The 7,500-nt window shown below is 42.3% G+C and overlaps 1 non-coding gene across 1 annotated transcript; it reads left to right on the forward strand.

Moving 5' to 3' along the window:
- The first annotated feature begins 3,614 nt into the window (after window positions 1-3,614).
- On the forward strand, window positions 3,615-3,733 carry LOC123688319. Its single transcript, XR_006749848.1, has one exon. It is a non-coding gene; the product is annotated as a 5S ribosomal RNA (ribosomal RNA).
- The last annotated feature ends 3,767 nt before the right edge of the window (window positions 3,734-7,500 follow it).

Genomic DNA, 7,500 nt, shown 5'->3' on the forward strand with positions numbered 1-7,500 from the left:
TCCACGAGATTGCCGGTATGGCCAAACCCGTTCGCCTCTCGTCATGTGGCACTAGCCATGTCGATTGACTTCGACTAGCGCCGCACATCAGTAAGTGCAAGTCCTCGACGAAACGACGTAACAGCCCCCAGTCAGCATGAGACTCAAGCTATATATACATCATCATCATCTCGGACAAAACACCGATCAAAAATGAGAAAGTTTCTAGAAACAATCCCTCGCCAAGGCGTCCATATATAATACGAACCCCCGGCTATCAACTAATTTCTTATACACATTCCATCTCGACCCTTCGCTATACATGTGAATATAACGACACGGTGATTCGAGATTCAACAATATTTGTCGCTCGGAACGAATTGAGTGGTTGCAAATTTTTTGTGAACATAACCCGCAACGGGCAGAGGATCACGATTTTAAGGTTGGTCGCTTAAAGGCCATTCGACTACAAAGAGACGAAGCGGACCGCGACCTCGCTGCATGAGGTTGACGAAAGCGACCCAAGATGCGAAAGCCGAAACCAACACACCTTGCCAGTACCCAAACGCCGAGGTCGGATTCGGGTCTACCACTTACCAACTGAATATCATCCTAAAAAGAACTCCAAACAGTCTAGGACAGGACCCATTCTCCACCCCTTCTATATATGTCAGGAGAACCCCGGATTCCCCTCCAGACACGATTTAGCAAACTTTTCCCGATCGATCCGACCCACCGAGGCCGTTTCGACCGTTCGCCGCGCCTACTAGAGCTGATTTCTTCGGACTCCGATCAGAAAATCCGCCGATGCATGTCGTTAACACCTAGTCCGCCTCGTCCGATCGATCGAGGCCGTTTCGACCGTTCGCCGCGCCTACTAGAGCTGATTTCTTCGGACTCCGATCAGAAAATCCGCCGATGCATGTCGTTAACACCTAGTCCGCCTCGTCCGATCGATCTAGGCCGTCTCGAACCACCCATCGCGCATCGAAAGTCGCATCTCTCGAACTCCGATCCGGAAATCGGCCGATGCATCACGTTAACTATTTCTTATATATCTAATATAATATACATGGAGACGGTAAGAATTCTTTTAATCGAAGATATACATATACTTCTCATCAATATCCAAAAGCTTATCGAAAAATAAATTACTCAACTTTTACGTGAAGAATCGTTCACCCAAACCTTATCCCCTATATATGTCAGGAGAACCCAAGGTTCCCCTCCAGACACGATTTAGCAAACTTTTCCCGATCGATCCGACCCACCGAGGCCGTCTCGACCGTCCGCTGCGCCTACTAGGGCCGATTTCTTCGGACTCCGATCAGAAAATATACCGATGCATGTCGTTAACACCTAGTCCGCCTCGTCCGATCTATCTAAACAGTCTCGACGCACCCAACACTCTTTCAAAGTCGGATTACTCGGACTCAATCTGAAAATGGACCGATGCATGACGTCAACACTTAGCCCGCCTCGTCTGATCTATCTAAGCCATCTCGACCCACCCAACACGCCTTCCAAGTCGGATCACTCGGACTTCGATCTGAAAATCTCCGGACTCATTTTTATGAATATCCCCAGTCAGTAAGAACGTTATTTCGCCAATATATACCAACAATAAACCATATTCCAATAGCTGAACCAAAAATATAATTCCCGATCCAAACGTTCTGCATCGCCCAACGCGACCACCTTCCCTATATATGTCAGGAGAGCACAGGGTTCCCCTCCAGACAACACTTACGCTCTATCCCCGACTCTCGGTCGATCGATAGGCCAGGTCAGCGGTGTCTGTTTCGGCCGAAGCTCGGACTTTGGTCAAAATGTTCCGATACAAAATTTGAACCAAGATAGATACAGATATGATTCCTTCTTAAATATACGTTGATTATCGAACAGAATATGGTAAATATTTTGCGATGACCGAGGATTTCATGAATTTTTTTTTTTTTTCGAAAAAATTTTCTATTATCGGAATTTCCTCAAATTTCATTTGGTTGCCTCCTAATGCTTATTAAAAATGATAACCAACAATCAGAATCATTATTTATCATTTATTTCAATTTTTATAATGAAAAACGTTCACGTCCTTTCGCGCCTCTCGATCGTCGTTTACGTGATGCATCGGTCAGCCCTAGTTTACGTGGTGCATCGGTAAGATCGAGTTCACGTTCTGCATCGGTCTGCCCGAGTTTACGTGGTGCATCGGTAAGATCGAGATTACGTGGTGCATCGGTAAGATCGAGTTCACGTTCTGCATCGGTCTGCCTGAGTTTACGTGGTGCATCGGTATGATCGAGTTTACGTTCTGCATCGGTGTGATCTAGTTTACGTTGTGCATCGGTAAGATCGAGATTACGTGAAGCATCGGTATGATCGAGTTTACGTTCTGCATCGGTCTGGACTCTGAGATATATTTTCGACGTGAAAATGTTCCGATACAACTTTTGAACCAGGATAGTTAGAGAGATGATTTTTTCTGGGATGTACGTTGATTGGGGAATGGATTGTGGAAAATAACTTGCCATGACCGAGGTGTTCTCGAATTTTTTTTTTTTTTCGAAAAATATTTTCTGATTTTGGATTTCACTCAAATTTGATTTCGTTGCCTTCTAATGTGTTCTAAAAGAGTAAATCAGTAATCAGAATCGAAAAATATTTTTCGGATTTTTTTTTTTTTGAAAAAAAATTTTCTGATTTTGGAATTTCCTCAAATTTGATTTGGTTGCCTTCTAATGTGTTTTTAAAGCGTAAATCAGTAATCAGAATCAATATTCATTGTCGACTTTAATTTTTATAAGGAAAAATGTTCACGTCCTTAAACGCCTCCCCATCATTAGCCCGAGTCCAAGTCGATGTCAGTCCCGAGCGGACGGTGTCAGATACTACCTATCGCCCCGGTCTGGACTTGGCGAGGTATTTCGACGTGAAATGTTCCGATACAACTTTTGAACCAGGATAGTTAGAGAGATGATTTCTTCTATGTTGTACGTTGATTGTGGAATGGATTGTGGGAAATAACTTGCCATGACCCAGGTGTTCTTGAATTTTTTTTTTTTTCGAAAAAAATTTTCTGATCTTGAAATTTCCTCAAATCTGATTGCGTTGCCTTCTAATGTGTACTAAAAGAGTAAATCAGTAATCAGAATCAATATTCATTGTCGACTTTAATTTTTATAAGGAAAAATGTTCACGTCCTTAAACGCCTCTCCATCGTTACCCCGACTCCAAGACGATGTTAGACCGGAGCGGACGGTGTCAAATGCGACCGATCTCCCCGGTCTGGACTTAGCGAGATATTCCGACGTGAAATGTTCCGATACAAAAATTTAACTGTGATAGTTAGAGAGATGGTTCCTTTTGTGATGTACGTTGATTGTGTAATAGAATATGGAAATAAACTTGAGATGACCGAGGTCTTCTGGGATTTTTTTTTTTTTTCGAAAAATATTTTTCGATTTCGGAAATCCCTCAAATTTCATTGAGATATGTCCTAATGTGTTCTTAAAACTTAAATCAACAATCAGAATTAATATCCAAAAGTTATTTCATTTTTTATAAGGAAAAACGTTCACGTCCTTTCCGCTCCCAAAAAGTGAGATATCATAGAAAATATCGCTATATTTGTTGTTTACGGCCATACCACGCTGAAATTGCCAGTTCTCGTCAGAACACTGAAGCCAAGCAGCGTCGGGCGCGGTTAGTACTTGGATGGGTGACCGCTTGGGAACACCGCGTGCTGTAAGCTTTTTTTTTACGTTCTGCATCGGTCTGCCGAGATAACGTGGTGCATCGGTATGATCGAGTTTACGTTCTGCATCGGTAAGATCGAGATTACGTGATGCATCGGTAAGATTGAGATTACGTGGTGCATCGGTAAGATCGAGTTTACGTGGTGCATCGGTAAGATCCAATTCACGTTCTGCATCGGTAAGATCCAGTTCACGTGGTGCATCGGTAAGATCGAGATTACGTGGTGCATCGGTAAGATCGAGTTTACGTGGTGCATCGGTAAGATCCAATTCACGTTCTGCATCGGTAAGATCCAGTTCACGTGGTGCATCGGTAAGATTGAGATTACGTGGTGCATCGGTAAGATCGAGTTTACGTGGTGCATCGGTAAGATCCAATTCACGTTCTGCATCGGTAAGATCCAGTTCACGTGGTGCATCGGTAAGATTGAGATTACGTGGTGCATCGGTAAGATCGAGTTTACGTGGTGCATCGGTAAGATCCAATTCACGTTCTGCATCGGTAAGATCCAGTTCACGTGGTGCATCGGTAAGATCGAGATTACGTGGTGCATCGGTAAGATCGAGTTTACGTGGTGCATCGGTAAGATCCAATTCACGTTCTGCATCGGTAAGATCCAGTTCACGTGGTGCATCGGTAAGATTGAGATTACGTGGTGCATCGGTAAGATCCAGTTCACGTGGTGCATCGGTAAGATGGAGATTACGTGGTGCATCGGTAAGATCGAGATTACGTGGTGCATCGGTAAGATCTACTTTACGTTCTGCATCGGTCTGCCCTAGTTTACGTGGTGCATCGGTTTGGACTTAGAGATATATTTTCGACGTGAAAATGTTCCGATACAACTTTTGAACCAGGATAGTTAGAGAGATGATTTTTTCTGGGATGTACGTGGATCGGGGAATGGATTGTGGGAAATAACTTGCCATGACCGAGGTGTCCTCGAATTTTTTTTTTTTTCGAAAAAAATTTTCTGATTGTGGAATTTTCTCAAATTTGATTTGGTTGCCTCCTAATGTGTTCTAAAAGAGTAAATCAGTAATCGGAATCGAAAAATATTTTTCGGATTTTTTTTTTTTTCGAAAAAAATTTTCTGATCGTGGAATTTCCTCAAATTCGATTTGGTTGCCTTCTAATGTGTTTTTAAAGCGTAAATCAGTAATCAGAATCAATATTCATTGTCGACTTTAATTTTTATAAGGAAAAATGTTCACGTCCTTAAACGCCTCCCCATCATCAGCCCGAGTCCAAGTCGATGTCAGTCCCGAGCGGACGGTGTCAGATACTACCTATCGCCGAGGTCTGGACTTGGCGAGATATTACGACGTGAAATGTTCCGATACAACTTTTGAACCAGGATAGTTAGAGAGATGATTTCTTCTATGTTGTACGTTGATTGTGGAATGAAATACGGAAAATAACTCGCCATGACCGAGGTGATTACGATTTTTTTTTTTTTTCGAAAAAAATTTTCTGATCGTGGAATTTTCTCAAATTTGATTTGGTTGCCTCCTTATATGTTCTAGTAGCGATAATCAACAATCAGAATCAAAATCCATGGTCGGGTTTGATTTTTATAAGGAAAAATGTTCACGTCCTTTTTTACAACCCCGACTCATTGACGATGTTAGAACCGAGCCGGCGGTGTCAGATACGACCGATCGCCCCGGTCCCGATCGTCATTTACGTTGTGCATCGGTCTGCCCGAGATTACGTGGTGCATCGGTATGATCGAGTTTACGTGGTGCATCGGTAAGATCCAATTCACGTTCTGCATCGGTAAGATCCAATTCACGTTCTGCATCGGTAAGATCCAGTTCACGTGGTGCATCGGTAAGATGGAGATTACGTGGTGCATCGGTAAGATCGAGATTACGTGGTGCATCGGTAAGATCTACTTTACGTTCTGCATCGGTCTGCCCTTGTTTACGTGGTGCATCGGTAAGATCGAGATTACGTGAAGCATCGGTATGATCGAGTTTACGTTCTGCATCGGTCTGCCCGATATTACGTGGTGCATCGGTCTGCCCTAGTTTACGTGGTGCATCGGTTTGGACTTAGAGATATATTTTCGACGTGAAAATGTTCCGATACAACTTTTGAACCAGGATAGTTAGAGAGATGATTTTTTCTGGGATGTACGTGGATCGGGGAATGGATTGTGGGAAATAACTTGCCATGACCGAGGTGTCCTCGAATTTTTTTTTTTTTCGAAAAAAATTTTCTGATTGTGGAATTTTCTCAAATTTGATTTGGTTGCCTCCTAATGTGTTCTAAAAGAGTAAATCAGTAATCGGAATCGAAAAATATTTTTCGGATTTTTTTTTTTTTCGAAAAAAATTTTCTGATCGTGGAATTTCCTCAAATTCGATTTGGTTGCCTTCTAATGTGTTTTTAAAGCGTAAATCAGTAATCAGAATCAATATTCATTGTCGACTTTAATTTTTATAAGGAAAAATGTTCACGTCCTTAAACGCCTCCCCATCATCAGCCCGAGTCCAAGTCGATGTCAGTCCCGAGCGGACGGTGTCAGATACTACCTATCGCCGAGGTCTGGACTTGGCGAGATATTACGACGTGAAATGTTCCGATACAACTTTTGAACCAGGATAGTTAGAGAGATGATTTCTTCTATGTTGTACGTTGATTGTGGAATGAAATACGTAAAATAACTCGCCATGACCGAGGTGATTACGATTTTTTTTTTTTTTCGAAAAAAATTTTCTGATCGTGGAATTTTCTCAAATTTGATTTGGTTGCCTCCTTATATGTTCTAGTAGCGATAATCAACAATCAGAATCAAAATCCATGGTCGGGTTTGATTTTTATAAGGAAAAATGTTCACGTCCTTTTTTACAACCCCGACTCATTGACGATGTTAGAACCGAGCCGGCGGTGTCAGATACGACCGATCGCCCCGGTCCCGATCGTCATTTACGTTGTGCATCGGTCTGCCCGAGATTACGTGGTGCATCGGTATGATCGAGTTTACGTGGTGCATCGGTAAGATCCAATTCACGTTCTGCATCGGTAAGATCCAATTCACGTTCTGCATCGGTAAGATCCAGTTCACGTGGTGCATCGGTAAGATGGAGATTACGTGGTGCATCGGTAAGATCGAGATTACGTGGTGCATCGGTAAGATCTACTTTACGTTCTGCATCGGTCTGCCCTTGTTTACGTGGTGCATCGGTAAGATCGAGATTACGTGAAGCATCGGTATGATCGAGTTTACGTTCTGCATCGGTCTGCCCGATATTACGTGGTGCATCGGTCTGCCCTAGTTTACGTGGTGCATCGGTTTGGACTTAGAGATATATTTTCGACGTGAAAATGTTCCGATACAACTTTTGAACCAGGATAGTTAGAGAGATGATTTTTTCTGGGATGTACGTGGATCGGGGAATGGATTGTGGGAAATAACTTGCCATGACCGAGGTGTCCTCGAATTTTTTTTTTTTTCGAAAAAAATTTTCTGATTGTGGAATTTTCTCAAATTTGATTTGGTTGCCTCCTAATGTGTTCTAAAAGAGTAAATCAGTAATCGGAATCGAAAAATATTTTTCGGATTTTTTTTTTTTTCGAAAAAAATTTTCTGATCGTGGAATTTCCTCAAATTCGATTTGGTTGCCTTCTAATGTGTTTTTAAAGCGTAAATCAGTAATCAGAATCAATATTCATTGTCGACTTTAATTTTTATAAGGAAAAATGTTCACGTCCTTAAACGCCTCCCCATCATCAGCCCGAGTCCAAGTCGATGTC

Source organism: Harmonia axyridis, chromosome X, assembly GCF_914767665.1.
Source record: "Harmonia axyridis chromosome X, icHarAxyr1.1, whole genome shotgun sequence".
NCBI classification, from domain to species: domain Eukaryota; kingdom Metazoa; phylum Arthropoda; class Insecta; order Coleoptera; family Coccinellidae; genus Harmonia; species Harmonia axyridis.